At 40.1% G+C, this 18,765-nt stretch overlaps 1 long non-coding RNA gene across 2 annotated transcripts in view; it reads right to left on the reverse strand.

The window, feature by feature from the left end:
- Positions 1-9,673: 9,673 nt before the first annotated feature.
- LOC131275606 (uncharacterized) overlaps positions 9,674-18,765 on the reverse strand; it is a 250,872-nt gene continuing 241,780 nt past the window's right edge. The window contains exons 2-4 of one of the 2 annotated variants that reach the window (XR_011647256.1): positions 18,376-18,445; positions 18,061-18,175; positions 9,674-14,299 (exon numbers count right to left, since the gene is read on the reverse strand). This is a non-coding gene — a long non-coding RNA (uncharacterized lncRNA). Of the gene's footprint in view, positions 14,300-18,060; positions 18,176-18,375; positions 18,582-18,765 lie in introns of those variants that run through there. The other variant, XR_009183019.2, reaches the window with a different exon arrangement.

An 18,765-nucleotide genomic window follows, 5' to 3' on the forward strand; every position in this document is an offset into this window, starting at 1 on the left:
ACCCGGGCCCGCCCGGCTCCAAACGCTACCGCGACCCGCAGCCGGGGCCTGAACCGGCCCCGCCCGGCTCCAAGGGCTACCGCGGCCCGCAGCCGGGGCCTGCACCGGCCCCGCCCGGCTCCAAGCGCTACCGCGGCCCGCAGCGGGGGCCTGCACCGGCCCCGCCCGGCTCCAAGCGCTACCGCGGCCCGCCGCCGGGGCCTGCACCGGCCCCGCCCGGCTCCAAGCGCTACCGCGGCCCGCAGCGGGGGCCTGCACCGGCCCCGCCCGGCTCCAAGCGCTACCGCGGCCCGCAGCCGGGGCCTGCACCGGCCCCGCCCGGCTCCAAGCGCTACCGCGGCCCGCAGCCGGGGCCTGCACCGGCCCCGCCCGGCTCCAAGCGCTACCTCGGCCCGCAGCCGGGGCCTGCACCGGCCCCGCCCGGCTCCAAGCGCTACCGCGGCCCGCAGCCGGGGCCTGCACCGGCCCCGCCCGGCTCCAAGCGCTACCGCGGCCCGCAGCCGGGGCCTGCACCGGCCCCGCCCGGCTCCAAGCGCTACCGCGGCCCGCAGCCGGGGCCTGCACCGGCCCCGCCCGGCTCCAAGCGCTACCGCGGCCCGCAGCCGGGGCCTGCACCGGCCCCGCCCGGCTCCAAACGCTACCGCGGCCCGGCCCGGCCTGGCTCAGCCCCACCGAGCGGGGCTAGATGCCTCGTCTCCGCCTACCCAAGAAGGGAATCCTCTGCAGGTAGCTGGGATCTCCGTGTATATTTCACAGACGAATCCTCTCTGTTACCTTCCCTCCAAATCGATGTCCAGACACCTCCGGACCAGCAAAAATCCCGAAACAATCCGGTCCCAAAGAGTCTCCAACGCCGCCCAGCCGATTCCCTGCAGAAGACTCTAACAGGGATGTTCACTCAGCCGCCATCTTGCCCCCTCTCGGATTTGTCCATTTTAGTGATCTTTTTGAATAACCAGCTTTTTAAAAAATATTTTTTCTAGTTCTTTATTCCACCTATTTCATTTAGTTCTGCTCTAATCTTTGTTATTTCCTTCTTCCTACTTCCTTTTGGCTTAGTTTGTTGTTTCTTTTTCTAATTCCTCTGGGTGTGTTGTTATGTCTTCAATTTTAGCTCTTCTTTTATGATATATGTGTTTATGGCTATGCATTTTCAACTCGGTACAGCTTCTGCTGTATCCCATAGGTTTTGATATTTGTTGATGTCATTTTCATTAGTTTCAAGGTAGTTATTGATTTCTTTTGTAATTTCCTCCTTGATCAACAGTTTGTGTAAGATTATGTTGTATAACTTCCATATCTTTGTGTCTAATCTGGTCCTCTCCCCATTACTGATTTCTAGCTTCATTCCTTTGTGGTCATAGTAATCACTTTGTATAATTTCAGTCTTTCTGAATTCATTGAGATTTGTTCTTCGCCCAAGCATGTGGTCTATCTTGTAGGATGATCCATGTGCCCTGAAGAATCAATGTGCACTGCTATATTTGTGTATAATACTCTGTATATGTTTATTAGTTCCAGATCCTCAAGGGTGTTATTCAAAATTTTTGCTTTTTTGAATTCTCTGTCAAGACGTTCTCTCTAATGTTGATAATGGTGTATTCAGGTCCACCATTATAATTGTACAGGCATCTACTTCTGCACTTAGTTTTTCCAGGGTTTGCCTCATGTATTTAAGGTTTCCCTTGTTCAGTGAATTAACCTTGACAATTGTTCTTTCTTCTTAAAAAATTACACCTTTTACTAATATGCAGTGTCCACCATTCTCTCTTAAAATAGTTTTGCATTTAAAGTCTATTTTGTCCAATATTATTATTGCCACCACTCCCACCCTATTTTTACTTGCTGTTTGCTTGTAAAATTGTTTTCCAGCCGTTCATTTTCAGCCGTCTTGAATCCCTGTATCTAAAGTGGATTTCTTGTAGACAACATGTATATGGGTCCCATTTCCTTATTCATTCTGTCAATTGTGTCTCTTGTCTGAAATGTTGAATCCATTAACATTCACAGTTATTACTGTCAAGGGATTATTTACATCAACTATTATTTTGCAGGGGTTATGTCATATGTTGTTTTTAAGTATTTTATAAAAAAATTTTACACTCTTCCCCAACTCTCTAGATCCTGTTTTTTCCTTTCAACCTGCAGCATTCCCCTCAGTATTTCTTGAAGGGCAGGTTTCTGACTGGCCTACTCTCTTAATTTCTATTTATCTGTGACTATTTTGAATTCTCAATCATTTTTGAATGCCAGTTTACTGGATATAGAATTTTTGGATGAAAGTTCTTTTCTTTTATCAGCATAACTTTGTACTACCAGTGCCTTCTTGCATCCATGGTTTCAGATGAGAGATCAGCACTTACCCTTATTAAGCTTCCCTTGTATGTGATGGTTCTTTTTCTCCTACTGCTTTCAGTATTTTCTCTTTATCTTGAGCTCTGGACAATTTGACAAATATATGCCTTGGAGTAGGCCTGTTGGGATTTATACTGTTTGCGGTATGATGCTTTTCCTGGACATGTACATCCATCTCACTAAATAGGGTTGGGAAGTTGTCACTTATTATTTCCTTCTGTCCCCTATCCTTTCTCTTCTCCCTCTAGGATGTCTATAATACATATGTTTGAGCGTTTCATATTCTTGTTCATATTCCTATATCCCTGCTGGATTTTTCCTATCTTTTTATATGTTTTTTTTTTACTATCTTTTTGATTTCAGATGTTCTGTCTTCCACATCACTAATTCGTTCCTCTGTCTATTCACATCTGCTGTTATGCTTTTCCAATATATTTTTATTTCTTGGATTGTGCCATTCATCACCATCATACCCATGAGCATTTTATATATGTTTACAATTTCTTCTATGTTCTCCCACTGTCTTCTTAATATCCTTGAACTCTTCCTTCACTTCATTTAGTTGGCTCTATAAACTGGATTTTAATAATATGACTTTAATAAAGGGAAAAAAATGATGAGTCTGGGATCACACATATATTTATGGAAATCAAATTTACTAATATCCTTTTTCATCTTAAAGTTCCACATTTTGTTTATTGTTATCTAATTAACATTCTGGTTTAACATAAATTAAACTTTTTTTGTAGTTAACCACGGATGTATTGGTTGGTTGCTGTCATTGAATAATGTCATTATGAAAAAATTTTTAATAGAGTAAATGGTTGTGGAGGTTTGTTTACATTTTGTTGCCAGAAGGTAAGATGTCTTCCCATAATACCTAGGACTGTGAATATTATAGGATAACATACCCCTCTGTAATTATGCTGTTAATTGGAAAAATGCAATTTTACAGATGTGATTAAGGTTACTAATCAGATGACACTGTGTCACTCAGAAGGGAGATTATGTTAAGGGGAAAGTAGTCAGTGAACTATTTAAAAGTAGAAAATGTACTCCAACTTGTGGCAGAAGAGAAATCAAAGTAAGTGTGTGAAGTCAACATGTCATTGCTGGTTTGAAGTTACAGGGAGTCAGGGAGCTGTGTAAGGAAGAATGAGGCAATTTCTAGGAGTTAGGAAATGGGGACTTCATATGCAGGCAAGGAACTCTTTTCTGCAATGTAAATGAGCTTCAAAGTAGATTGAAAATTCAGAAAATGTCAACATAATCAGCACACACTTAAACGCATTACCTAATAGCCCTGTCATTAGAAATACTCTGATTATAAGCAGAGATCTTCTCCATTCACATATTCATTTGTTCAAACTGTCATATGCTGCCTTCTGCCAGTGACCTGCTTGGGGGTATAAATTGAGAACCTCCCAGGACTTTGGGTTTAGGGATGGAAGGGGATATCCTTAGCTGTTAATGAGTGTCTACTTTGACTTCTCAAGGTAAAAGAAGATGGGAGGAGGCTGACAGTGGTGGCGTTTACCCACCCATTTCTGGGTTCCAGCACCACACCAGCTCAGAGATCTAATTAAACAGTTTCTTCATCATCTATTTTTAGAAGAAATATAACAAAAATGCATGAATATATTTTGGAGCTATTCAAATCAAGGCTCAATATGAATGAGACTTTATCCTGCTCCTTCTCATTCTTTAACATTATATATGTGTGTGGATGGAGAACAGACAGAAGTGGGGAGACTGGGATTAGAAAAGGAAATACCCCATTGAACTTGCAAAATTGGTAAATTTGAAGTAGCTTTTATAGTACATGAAATTTTGAGGAGGAATTTGGAGGTGATGGGACTCTGTATTGACACTTAACAATAATACAATTTCCAATGATGAAGAATAGTTGTCAGCTGCCCCAAGCATCCTTTCCCAGGCAACCAGATTTGGGGAGAAATGCACTGCTACCCACCTCTCCATGTAGCCTTGGTGGAATTCTATAGAGGCCCAGCTACTTTCCCTTCTCCACCTTCACATACTTGAGAACAGGAGCGTACTGAAAACTTCCTGGTCTGTGGAGCCTAGGCAGAGAGCAGGTTGGGAGGTGGTGGTACTCCTGTTCACTGACCTGCCTCGGTGGAAGTTTGACCTTTGCTCAATGTCCTGTGTAAGAATGCTAAACTACTTTTCTCTTCCACCCTCAGAGAGGGAAGACAGCTTAGTGTGAAAGATACAGGTGTATGGCTAAGTGTGGAGTTATCTGGGCTAGGAGAATGTTGTACACCATAAGCCTGTGTTTGAAGTTTGTGTGGAATTGGGGAATGTTCTGTAAAGCAGTGTTCCTTATCTTCTTGTGATTCTTAACGAGGGGAGTCCAAAGAGAAGACATAGCAGAAAAAAGTACTAGCAAAACTGAGAGGTGAAGAAGCACATGATATTTTCACTTTATACAAGGTATCACAAACAATCCACAAGTATTCACTTTTCAAAATATCATTGGGAAATTACTTTAAATGTAGTTACACAAGATTAGACCTCAGGGTGGGGCCATGTGTCCATGACTATCCCCACCCAGAAGGGGGTCTGGAACAGGAGCTAGTTCGGTGTTATCTGGATACAGTGCTTTGGTGTTTCCTTTTTTTCTCTTTTTTTCTTAAAGACTTGTTTATTTGTTTATTTAGTTATTTATTTATTTTTCCCCTTCCCCTACTCCAGCCCTGCTGTTTTTGCTGTGTTGTCTTCTCTTCTCATTTTCTGTCCTCTAGGATTCACCAGGATTCGATCCTGGGGACCTCTAATATGGGGATAGGTTCACTGTCAATTGCATCACGTCAGTTTCTGGTTTCTGCTGAGCTTTACCTTTGACTTCCCCTTTCTCTCTTTTGATGTGTCATCATCTTCCTGTGAGAATCACTTGTACAGGGCACTGGCTCATCACACAGGCACTCATGCAGGCAATCATGTGGACACTGGATCACCACGCGGGCACTCACGAAAGCACTGGCTTGCTGTGCCAGCACACTTTCTCTTCTTTTTCACCAAGAGGCCCTGGGGATGGAACCCAGGTACTTCCATATGGTAAGCGGAAGCTCTACACTTGAGCCACATCTGCTTCCCAGCTTAGGTGTTTCTTAAGGAGATATTCCTTGATGTTTCCTGGACTGGGTGGTGTGGAGCCTAGCAGTAGGATAGGTGCTACATATGTATTCAGCATGGTTGTCATTTAACTTTGAACTCAACACTGAGGTCTCCCTAATAGTAGTTACCTTGAGGTATGCAGTCACCTCTGCACATTATCTTCACAGTGGCTGGCTTCAAAGTTCAGTCAGGTGGCACTGGAGATAATGTTTCCTGTGTGGCCACACAGACACCTTACGAAAAGTGAAGCATAAATTTAAGACAAGGTTTTGTGTTAACTAAGTAGAACAAAGAAAACAAAGATGGAGAAAATTACCAGCTGATGAGAAGAAATGCAGGTACCCTAATAAACATTGATTCTCTCCCACTCTCACCTACACATGCACACACAGCTCAAAGACTCAGTTCATTGTGCCTGGCCAATGCTCTGAAGGGCACTTTGTTGCCATGTCTGTAGATTTTACAGGGGCTTTGGATTTGGTTCAAGAAAAACGGGAACTAACATTAGAATCTCATTTTCTCAGCAAGGAGAATTCTTCCCTTTCTTCCCTCCCTACTCTGTAAGAATGGCTTAGATCTTCTTGACATTAAACTGTTGCCCCCACTGTGATTGGCTTGGTGCAAATTGATCTTTCTAAATTAGGTAGAACCATTTAAATCTCCCCTGATTCAGCCGCAGGACATCAACCACAGGTGTGTCCCATACTTTGCATAAAGAGTGCAGTGGTTTGGGGATCACGGGATTCCTACTCAGCCCCACCAACTCTAAAGCACAGAATTCACCAGATGGGTCGTCTTTGTCCATATCTACGTTGTCTGGTTGCAGCTTGTACAGGGCCAGAGAAAGCAACTTCTTGCTTCATTTCCCTGTCTACAACCTCCAGTGCAAGGTTAAATAGCAATAGTTAGAATCTCCATCCTCGTGTTGTTTTGATCTTAGTTTTCTCCTGCATTGGTATTTGTGGAGTTTTTGTAGGTGGGATTTATCTCATTTAGGTAGTTCATTTGGTCTGCTTATCTTGAATGGGTGTTGGATTTTGTTAAATGCTCTCTCTGTTGGTACAATCAAGTTTTGTTTTACCCTTAATTCACTCCAATACTTTTGAAGATGAGGGGTATACAAGACCATTTCTAGCTCTGAGAGTAATAAAAGCATGGCCTGGGAGTCCAAACATAATTGCTTCATGTGTTTATGCCTCAACTATCAGTACTTTTTTAACTTAGACAGATACATTTGATTCCTTCATTCATTCAGCAGGCATTTTAAAGTTCCCATATGGAGCTAGGTTTTTTGTGAAATTCAGGAATGACATATAAAAGAGGCAAGCAGGCCAAATATAATGTATTGCTTGTTTCTGTAAGAACTGAGAGTTAAAATTGTTATCCAAAATTTAAAGGGTTAAAAAATAAAAGGAAGCATAATATTTCATGCAGGAGAAAACTGTAGGAAACTCAGATTTCAGTGTCTGTATATAAAGTTTTATTGGAACATAGCCAAGCTCATTTATTTATGTATTGTCTATGGTTATTTTTGTGCTAACATGTCAGAGTTTGTAGCTGCAACAAAGACTATGTGATCACAAAGCCTAAAATATTTACTGCCTGTCCCTTTACCAAAAATATTTACCAACCCCTGCTGGTGATGCTTCAGATGCAGGCTTTAATTTGAAGTAACCTCAAGAAGGAGATGACTAAAAACTATTCAAGACAAAGTAATACAGAGGGTACAATAAAAGGCCAATGGCATTATCACTGTGTCCAGGAATGCAATGGAGTTACAAATATAGACTACCTAGTACCACATCAAATGAGAGGAGTATTCCCCTGAAGATATCACTTCTTAAATACAGAGAAAAAACTTCACCATGCAAAATAATTTTGCGGCAGACATTTCAATCAGAACAAGTTGAGGAAGCAGGGACTATTATGGAATAAACGGGTATTCTATCAGAATTAGGAAGAGTTATAAACAAACAACCAAAAAGGACATGGCAAACTCAGCATGTAAATGCAATGCCTTCCCCCCAGCGTGGGACATGACACCCGGGGATGAGCCTCCCTGGCAACGAGGGACCACTATCAACTACCAACTGATGATGCAACTGGAAAAGGACCTTATACGGAAGGTTCAATGCGGATCAGCAGAATATCCATGTCTACATAAAATACCATGACTTTAAAATGCTGTTTGACCTAAAGTAAGGGGGAAATGGAAAGGAGAAATGAGTTTATATGGCTACGAGTTTCTAAAAAAGAGTCTGGAGGCTGGCAGAAGGTTTGCCCTCATGCACAACTGAGCAGAGTCAGAGAGACAGATAAAGCAGATACAACCCCCAGATATTGGTTCCTTTGAGGGCTAAAGAGACCCATGGGAGTTATGGTCATGGCCGATGGGGTTAACTACCAGGGCAGATGGCCCCTCTTTGGAAATGGTGTTTATGTGTGATGAATCTGGACTCAGATGGGATCTCCCTTCATAAGACTTTCATGCTAATGTGCTGGAGGTGCAGTTAATGTTGGGGTTTAAGATATATTTAGGGGATTTGAATCTCTGGACTGACAATGTGATAGCCAGATCCTGAGCCTCAACAGACTCCAGCACCTACAATCTGATTTATTGGACTTACCACACTCAGCTAAGATGGAGGTGAAGAAGGACAACCACCACACCATGGAGCCTAGAGTGATTACAACGGAAAATGGGAGGATTGCATCCAGCATCCAGGTGGAATCTGAGCCTCCTCTTGACATAAAGGTGCAATGGACACAACCAATCCAGTGTCCACATAGAAGAGGTGGCATTGGATTGGGAAAAGTGGACATAATGGACAAAGGGTATGGGGAAAGGCAGGAAGAGATGAGAGGTGGAGGCGTCTTCGGGACATGGAGCTGCCCTGGATGGTGCTTCAGAGGTAATCACCGGACATTGTAAATCCTCACAGGGCCATCATGATGGAATAGAGGAGAGTATGGGCCATGATGTGAACCAATGTATATGAGGTGCAGAGGTGCCCAAAGATGTACTTACCAAATCCAAAGGATGTGTCATGATGATGGGAACGAGTGTTGTTGGGGGGGCGGAGAGGGGGGGTGGGGGGGTGGGGTTGAATGGGACCTCACATATATATTTTTAATGTAATATTATTACAAAGTCAATAAAAAATAAAAAAATTAATAAAAAAAAAAAAAAAACAAAACAAAAAGGACATGGCAAAAAGTATGGCAGAAATATGATGATAAATTTGAGAAGCCACATCATGAAAAGCATTTTACATCCTTGAGTGGCCTCCAATTTGATCTATTTTTGCCATAGGATCTGAAGTACTCAAATTACATGGCCAGGTTTATAGGTTAGAAAATAATTCTGATGAATGGATTTTTTTTTCAGCAGAGAAGATTTGAGTGACGAATTTGAAAGCAAATAGAAGTGCTTGAATACTTAACAGGAGGTGAGAAAATGATTACAGCAAGTGTTTCTGAAAAATATTCTGTGAGATAATTAGATGAGATATGGGGGTGATATTGCCAGGTTGCTATAGAGAGATGCATGTTAGGGAGAGGAATTTTATGGTCGCTGTGATTTGAGCATGCATAAAGTTATGCATGAGAAAGTAGAGTGGGAGCTGTTCACTCTGAAGAGTGGTGGGGTAGTGAGAGAATGAGATGTACTCTAAATAAGGTAGGACAAAATTGAACCAAAGGTGTGTGATGCATAACAACCTCAAATATTATGAACCACACTAGGCACTCATACTTTGAAGAAGGAGGAAATGACAAGTTTATAGCAGGTATTCTCACAGATAAGGGTGATCTATCATGATGGATGAAATGCATTTTTTAGTAATAAACTGGGTTTTCTTGTAAGAACAAGGAGGTGAATTTATAGTGGGTTTGATGAGAGTGAGAACAGAGAGTGTTGGATACCTTAAAGAGAATGTGGCACTGGGTGCTTCTCTTAAGGAAAAACTGATATTAGCATCTTGAGTGAAAATCAGGTCAGGACACATTACAACAATATCATGTGTAAAAGCAAAGGAGTAATACAGCTCTAAAAGGCTAAAAATTTTGGCATATGCCTTAGTAGGCAAAATAGCAAAATTCACATGGTTTGTGATTTCAAGACAGTCTTTGAATCTACATTCTCAACTAGGAGCCAAGTTGCTGGATGGGGGGGTAATGATTTTTTTTTTTTTTTTGGTATTTTTTATTTTGATTGGGGAATGACATGGGGAGAGAAGAGGTTGGAAATATGGATACAAATCATGTTATAAAATGTCTATATTAGAGTGAGGGTTTGAAATTTATTTTGAGGATAATGAGGACTCACTGAAGGAATTTAAGAAGGGACTTAACTTGGTGAAACTTGAGATTCAGGAAATTCACTCAATACAAAATTGTGGATGACATATGCCTGAAGACAGAGACTAATGCCATGGAGCCCTCTCGTGTCCAGTGGAAGTAGACGACTACATTGAATGTGAGTTCAAAAAGAAATCACTAGATGTAGAATAGAGAAGAGTGTTGAAATGAAGAGATGTGTTGTTTCTGTAAGAAAGAATACAGAAGTTCAGTATTATAAAATAAAACCATTTTATCATGCTGAAATATACCAATGATCAGAAATACAGAACAGGGAAGCAGACTTGGCCCAGTGAATAGGGCGTCCATCTACCACATGGGAGGTCAGCGGTTCAAACCCCCAGCCTCCTTGACCCGTGTGGAGCTGGCCCATGAGCAGTGCTGAGGCACACAAGAGTGCCGTGCCACGCAGGGGTGTCCCCGCGTAAGGGAGCCCCACGCACAAGGAGTGCACCCCGTAAGGAGAGCTGCCCAGGGCTAAAGAAAGTGCAACCTGTCCAGAAATGGTGCCGCCCACACAGAGAGCTGATACAAGACAACACAGCAAAAAAACCCAGATTCCCGTGACACTGACAACAACAGAAGCATACAAAGAAGACGATGCACCAAATAGACACAGAGAACAGAAAATCGGGCAGGGGGGGGAGGGGAGAGAAAGAAAGAAAGAAAGAAATCTTAAAAAAAAAAGCAGAACAGACATAGGAGGGATGGCTTTTTCATATCCAGAAAGTATGGTATATCTCAAATGACTAAGGGCTGGAATAACTTAAGTTAGATCACCACTTCCATGTTCGAAATCTACCACACATGGGAAAGTAAGTGCCTACATACTTTTCCTAAATGAAGTGCAGAGGAATGATTTCAGGATCTTGTACATGGGATGCTGGATCCCAAACCCCTGAGCTACATCCACTCTCAGTATAATCTTAACATGATAGCTCAACTGTAATGCAATATGTAAGTGGCCTCAATAATTTTGGTCCTCAATTTCAATTAATTACTCAATGATTTCTAACGGGTACTTTATAACCATTCACTAACTGCTTCAACTTTTATTTGGCAGTTGCTATTTCAGAAATTTCTTCCTCCACTTATTATTTCAGCATTCTAAAAATCATGCTGTATGTAGCTACATATACCCACAAGCACATTGATTGCATCTGTCTTTGGAACATATGATGCAAAATATTTGAATTATTTTAAAAGCATATAATTTGACCAAGTCCTGAATGTGTACAGAAGCAAAGTACAGAAACTTAGCATTTTATATGTATCTGGTTGTGTGTAATGTCAGAGAGTATCAAATTAGTTTTTACCTGCTTGAGAATACCATTGACTTCCTGATTTTGATAGTACTTAACAATTAAAATTAATCTATTCTTTCCATGATATAAATGTCTACTGCAGAAATTATTGACCAGAGTGATTCAAGCTATGGTAAATAAATTTAACATTATAATACATTTTGGAACACATATCTTCTTAAATATGTGGGTTTGGCAGTTTGATATTATTTATGAATTCCAAAAAGAAATATTCTAGTTGTAAACTACTCTGTTTGTTAGGCATGATGCCCCTTTGGATATATTAAATTCAGAGGTTTCATTTTCACTTCATTAAATCATGCTTAGGGCTTTGATTCTACCATGTCATGTAATGGCCTGGTGTAAAGGGAGGGATGGAATTTGAATTGTACTACATGATTTTGCAAGGATGGATACAGATCACATCAAACTTATCCAAATTTATAAAAGCGTATGGTTCGAAATGTAACACACAATGTAAATCATTGATAATGGTTAGTAGCAACGTTTCAATATTTATATATCAATTGCCACAAATATACCATCCATGCTAAGATGTTATTAATAGGAGAAAGTAGAAAACGCACAATGGGTAAATGGGAATCACGTATATTCTGTACGTGACTTTTCTGGAACCTAAAGCTTCTTTGAAAAAAATGAAAAAAATCTGACTCTGGGTGAATAAATGGAAACAAATGTCACTGTACATACAAGACAACAGATCTTAGAGTAATGATAGCCATATTTTAAAAAAATTAAATAGTGGGGCTCCTGAGGGCTCTGGAGACATCCAGACACTATAGGTAGGGCAGGCAGCCCAGGAGGTTGGCACCCTGTCAGGGGGACTTACTTTGGAATTTACACTCCCCAGTGTGATAGGGTTCAACTCAGTTGTGTTTTCCCTGCACATGGCTCTGTTGCCCCTCTATCTGAACCTACACTTAGTAGTAGAATTGTTAGTTGTATGTCCAAGAGACTTATATCTTTCGACTGTTCATGTGCCAGTTTCACCCCGAATTTCAACAAAGCTGTAATAACTACTTTAAGGAGAGTTTTAAGAGCATTATTGATGAATACAGGTAAGAAACTTAAGAGTTCCATTTCTTTTATAGTCATTTTCATTCTGAACCATTGGAAAGACCTTTTCCTATATTTGCCAATCAGTTTGGTAAATGCTCATTTAAAAATACGTGCATAATAATATTATTTTGGCTAGTTGGATTTCTCCTGTAATGGAATCAAATTGGTCTCCCTTTATAAAATGGGTCAATCTAAAGGAAGCTGCTAACATAGTTATTTCAACTTACTAGTTACTCTAATAGTTAACTCTGCCTACAGAGTTCCCCCTATAGATATTATGTATCTTAAAGTATACTGTGACAATATTAAATAAAAATGTCCTAAACAGTATCTCACGCAGATATTCCAATGACTTATTAGATCAATGAACTAAAATTTTTAAATTATATTTGAATTCTGGATGCAAATTTAAATACCAAATTGAAATTAGAAAATTAATAAACCCCACTGTCTTCTTAACCATATTTTAACAATTATAACTACTTTTTAAAAATGAGACTTCTGTAAAATTGTGTTACTGGCAAAAATAATAATGTCTTGAATGTCTTAAGTCACTTTCAGACATTTTTTTTTAATTTATTTGAATGGATATCACAGTTTTAGATCATATTTTTTAGGTAAGGTTATAATATACTAACTTTGTATAACAGATTCTTATATGACAGAATAGGAAATATTTTTACTGTATAAATACAAAAAAGCTTCATATTTCACTTTGCAAACTATATTTTTAGATTGATTACTTAAGGCTCAGAATTCTTGAATGTTAATTGACTTGGTAAATTTTTTAAAAAGATGCCAAGGAGTTGTTCAAGATATCTATATTTTTCTCTGAGATTCTTATGAATTCTACAGAGTTGGAGTCTTTGAAGACTGTTTTACCGTAAACTTGCCCTTATATACTAATCAAAATCTGAGAAGACTAACCAATCAGGAATAATATAATTCATTTTAAGAAAGGACTTTGGCTTGTCAACAGTGTCGACAACCATAGTTTATTCAGAGCCAACCACAGTTAAAGAGAAAGAAAAGTTGTAAAACTCTGTACAGTATAACACCACTTTAAAATATTAATTATTCATACATATACACATGCATCATAAATGTATAAAATTAGCAATAAGTAAAATAGTGGAAAATACCCCAAAAATTGTGTTTATTATTTTGTTACCCTTTGTATTAGTCAGCCAAAGGGGTGTTAATGCAAAATACCAGAAACTGGTTGGCTTTTATAAAGGGTAATTATTTGGAGAAGGAGCTTACAGTTACCAGACCATAAAGCATAAGTTACTTTCCTCACCAGGCTATTTTCACCTGTTGGGGCAAGATCGCTGCTGATATCTGCGAAGGTTGAGGCTTCCTGGGTTCCTCCCTTCCTGGGGCTTGCTTCTCTTTCCTCTCTAGGCTTACTTCCTACGGCTCCAGCTTAAGGCTTCAGCATCAAACTCCAACTTCAGAACTCCAACATCAAAAAACCCTCAACTCTGTCCTTTGCCATGCCTTTTATCTGTGAGTCCCCACCCATCAAGAGATGGCCGCAATGCCCTAATGACATGGTCCAATCAAAGCCCAAATCATAACTTTATCATGCCCATGTACAGACCAGATTACAAACATAATCCAATATCTATTTTTGGAATTCATAAATATATCAAACTGATACACCCTTATAATGCCCTGGAGTACCAGGGCTTTATTTTTTAAGCTCACTGGCATTTGGTGTGTTCCTGAAATACCAAATAGGCTCAGTTTAGCAAAAGAGTCTCAATAAATATTTAAGTAAATTAATGAATTCTTGAATATGCTCATTTTAATATTTAATGTGTTAACATACTAAGAACATGAATTGCTCCCAAGAAAAATTATTAACTTACCATCACATCTTGGAAAACGATAGTCCCAAATTCTGTTGATAATGTGCTGACAAGTGAGGACTGGATGGACTATTAAAATGTACCCAGGATAATACTCAAAAGATATTGATTGTCTAACACCATAATCTGAACTGATCATATACCCATTTTGAAACGGAGGAGGATCTGGGCAGTTCTGTAACTCATAGTCTGAAATAAACAAAGAAACAAAATCAAATTATGACATTAAATTCATCTAAAATTTATAGAAAAACTATGATTAAAAATAGCTTTTTATTTCTAAAGATAGTTTTTTAAAAATGAATTTCCCAATTAACATCTTGAAAAAACAAACAATACAGCAGGATTATAAAAACATGCATTTATGAAGACTTACTATGTCCTTTAGAAGTAATATGACACATACCAAAAATGAATTTGACAATGTTTAACTTAGAAAGTATACTGAATGAATTTAATAAAAAAGTCAGTAATACAGAGGATAATAAAAAAGAGCCTATAAGGAATGCCTGATACAAATATCCCTACTTTTCCCTTTTAGTTTAAAAGTGAAATATAGGACCATGCTAAACAAAGTGCTTCTAAGGAAGAAATACATAGTTGTTTCCTTTAGTTTTTAGTTTGTCTGGTACATCCATAATAGTGAGATTTATTTGATTTTATTTCTTGAAAAAATACTTGTAGAATCACTAAATTAGCAATTACCATCAGTACAACATTTTTATAACATATACTTTATTATACTTTATCATTAAGTCCTTTGTGTGCTCCAAAATAAATTCTAGGTAAGATGATAGATAATAAGTGCTACTTGCAATCTGTGTGATTCAAAAATGTATCCATAAATTAGGTGCAATTTCCTGTTGATCACATCATCTTGCAAGTAATAGAGACACCCTGCAGACAATTTTCCCCTATCTACTCTGGTACAATGGAATGAAAATTTAAGCAGTAGAAGCCCACTGTATCATCTTTTAGAGTATGCTGTTATACATAAAGGTGACAGAGAATTCACTTCTAATACAACAACGAAGCCACAGTGTGCAGAACCGACTCCAGAGGAAATTGTGCTCAGCTTCTCCTTTCCTGTATTCCTGCTGAAAACAAATCAATGATTCTGAAGCCCAGGCAACACACAATTTAAAAAGAACAAGAGGTAATCCATTATTTTACTCACTATCAACTGAATATAGAGTAGTAATATAAAGGATGCAAGCGACTGCTAGAGAGGCCTTTCATAGGGAGAATAAAGTAAAAAGGAAATTTTAATTTTATATTTAAGTTCTTTTATCAGATGATCAACATTGGTGAATGTGTAGCTTTGAAATTTTAAAATAAATGCTGAAAAACTTTATGCTCTTTGATTTGTGCCAGGCATTTCTCAGGGTTTGGAGTATAATTTTCTGCATCAATTTCCTGACAAAAGAGAGTTGGAAGAGGTGAGGCTATGGCAAAAGGAACAAAATAGCTGAATATGCAAAATTGATGGACATATGAAAACGTCTAAGGCAGAGGAATATTAAGTAGTTCTTTAAGACTGAAATACAGAGTATGGGATTTGGATATACCCAGAAATTAGACTTCTGTTTTCCTGGAAGAAGAATTGGAGTGCATATCATACTAAGTGGACTGGATTTTATTATAAAACCAATGTGGGAAGCAGATGTGGCTGAGGCAATTGGGCCCCCATCTACCATATAGGAGGTCCAGGGTTTGATGCCCAGGGCCTCCTGGTGAAGGCAAGCTGGCCCATGGGGTGAGCTGGTCCACACGGAGTGCTGGCCTGTGCAGATTACTGCCCCAAACAGGAATGCTGCCCTGCGCGGGAGTGCTGGCCCATGTGGAGAGCTGGCGCAGCAAGATGATGTAACAAAAAGAGACACAGAGGAAAGATAATAAGAGACGAAGCTGATCAGGGAACAGAGGTGGTACAAGAGAATGATTGCCTCTCTCCCACTCCATAAGGTCACAGAACTGGTTCCCAGAGCCACCTAATGAGAATACAAGCAGACACAGAATAATACAGTGAATGGACACAGAGCGCAGACAGTAGTGGGGAGGGGGGGAGGAGAAATAAATAAATTAATAAATCTCAAAAAAATCAACCAACCAACAAAAAGAACAACGTAGGAGCCCCATGGAAAGATATCAAGTAGAGCTACTAAGTGGACTTGAAATTTGAAAGATCAGTGTAGTTGCTGTTAGGTGTTTGGTAAAAACGTAGACATTAATTATCCTATGGAGTTATGAGGTTTTATAATTAATAGATTTTTCTTATTTAATAGCTCAGTGAAATGGCATTTTCCTCTTTATATTTAACAATATTCAATGCTAGTGAGTCAATTGGATCATTTGTTTATGGGAATATCATTTGCAATAATCTTTTGTGAAAGCAATTTGAATAGAGCTATAAAAAATCACTTATACCATTTGACCTAGTAATATCATTTACAGACATCTCTACTATGAGAAAAATTTCAAAGAAAGAAAGAACTCAGTATTCACAGTTGTTAGTTACTACATATGTATTTGTTTTTTCATGTTTTCAAAATAATAAAGATACCATGCTCCAGAATAAAAGACTAAGACGGTTAGACCCTGTGATGGTTAAGGCTATTGTGTAACTTGCCCAGATGTTTGGTCAAGGAAGCACTGGGCGAATTGTAATTACAAGGGCATTTATGGACTTTAGTGACCATTGAGTTTACTGCAGTGGTAGATCATAGATAGCTGGTTATAATTACATCAATCAGGGAGATTACCATCAGCAATGAGTGACACTTAACCCAATCAGTTGAATCCCTTAAAAGAGGAAGTGATTCCAGCATTGAGAGATAATTTCCTAGCTCGTCTTTGGACAGACAGCATCTCCCAGACCTCATCAAGAATTTTCGTTGGACTTCCATCGGAGCTCCTGGTTGCATTTTGCCTGCAGAACCTGGACTTGTGCATACCCAGGGCTCCATAAGAGACTCTGATAAATCTCTTACTATTGACAGATATCCCTTGCTGATTCTGTTTCCCTAGAGAACCCTAACTAATGTCGACCCTTTCTTCAGTTAGCAGATTAGAAGAAATCCAGAAATTTACATTTCTGTTTTCCTTGATTTGTTTATTATTTTCATATCCTCCACTGTATAATGTCTCAGAACAAAAGTCAAGTAAGCAGCTGAAGAGAAACTGAGAGCAAGAAAGACAATAAATGGCAAAGACTTTTTTCAACATTGCTGGATAATTCCTAGCATTGACTCCCCAAACTACCAGAACTGAACAAAACCTAGTGTTAGACAAAGTCACACCATAATGGGAGTGAAGTAAACATTACGTAGAGGAAAGAACTGGAAAGTATCTGAAAATCACGATTCCATAACTCATTTTGTCACATAAACATAAGGACTTTGTGTAATTATTTCGTAATTGTTTCCAGAGTCACATCTTGATAACGGAATGAAGCACTTCCTACTCATCAAGATTGTAATGAAAATTAAATAAGTTAATTTATAGTACTCTATAAACTGTAATATGCTATAAATGGAGTAGTTTTGTTTTAATTTCTAACACACCTGAATTTTATAAAGAGTTACATATAGGATGTATTGGAAATATGAAAGAGGGAACAAGTGTTTGAAGTTGAGAATTTACAGTAATAGGATGCCATTCTTCCACAATATCCTTTAGAATTAAATAAGTCGGTGTAAGTTTTATTTACAGAAAATCAGACATAATTTACCAACATTAGAATGAATTTTATGGTGTTGCCTTTTTGGTGAAGCTACATTATACTATGGAACTTCCCACAACTAGACGGAGAAACGCTATATAAGAAATTGTGCCAGGTCAATAAACATCATAAGCACAACTGCTAAAGAAATTTAAAGCACTAAAAATCATTTGCAAAAGGACAAGAGCTTTTAAGTCACAGTTATTTGAAAATGGAATTTGAAGTTTACCTTAAAGATGATACTTGCATAGTCTGTAAGAGTGAGTTTTCTGTTTTCACATCTTATATGTAGAGTATCCGACTGCTCGAATCCTCCACATAATACAGGCCTTCAAGGGAAAAATCTAGAGGTGTCCAAAGGAAAAGAGTATTCAAAACCATAAGAAACGAGTCTGTCATACTAGAACACACCCTCCGCGTGACGGATGCGGTGGTGCTGTGCAGTCCCTGGCCGGGCCTGAGCCGCGCGGGACTCGGGACCGACATCGATGGGGAACGGGACCGCTCCCCGCGCTCTGCCCGCGGGCCCTCGCCTCTTCCCCACCTGCTTGGCGGGTGCGGGGACGGGCAGGGGCGCGGATCCGGCCCTCCGCCTGTGGCCATCCCTCGTTCGCCTGTCCTGGCTCTGTGTTCCCGCTCGGCCGCTCTCCGCGGCGGGGTGGTCTCGCTGTTGCTGCGGGAACGCGCCTCGCCGGCCCCTCCTGGGCCTCTGGAGCGCTGCGGGTTGTGCCTCAGGCGCCCGCGGGGAGCGGCGGCGCTGTTCCCGTTCCCGGCGTCCCCTACGCGCCGCCGCAGGCGCCTTTCCTGTGTGTGCCCCGGATGACGCCAGGGGGTCGAGGGCAGTTACGGGGGCACTCCTCTGCCTGGGAGGGTGCCCGTGTGCGTCCCAGGGGCAGCACCTGGCCAGCTTTTGGCCAACTCGAGGGCTGCCCTG

This window comes from Dasypus novemcinctus, chromosome 23 (genome assembly GCF_030445035.2).
Source record: "Dasypus novemcinctus isolate mDasNov1 chromosome 23, mDasNov1.1.hap2, whole genome shotgun sequence".
NCBI lineage: Eukaryota > Metazoa > Chordata > Mammalia > Cingulata > Dasypodidae > Dasypus > Dasypus novemcinctus.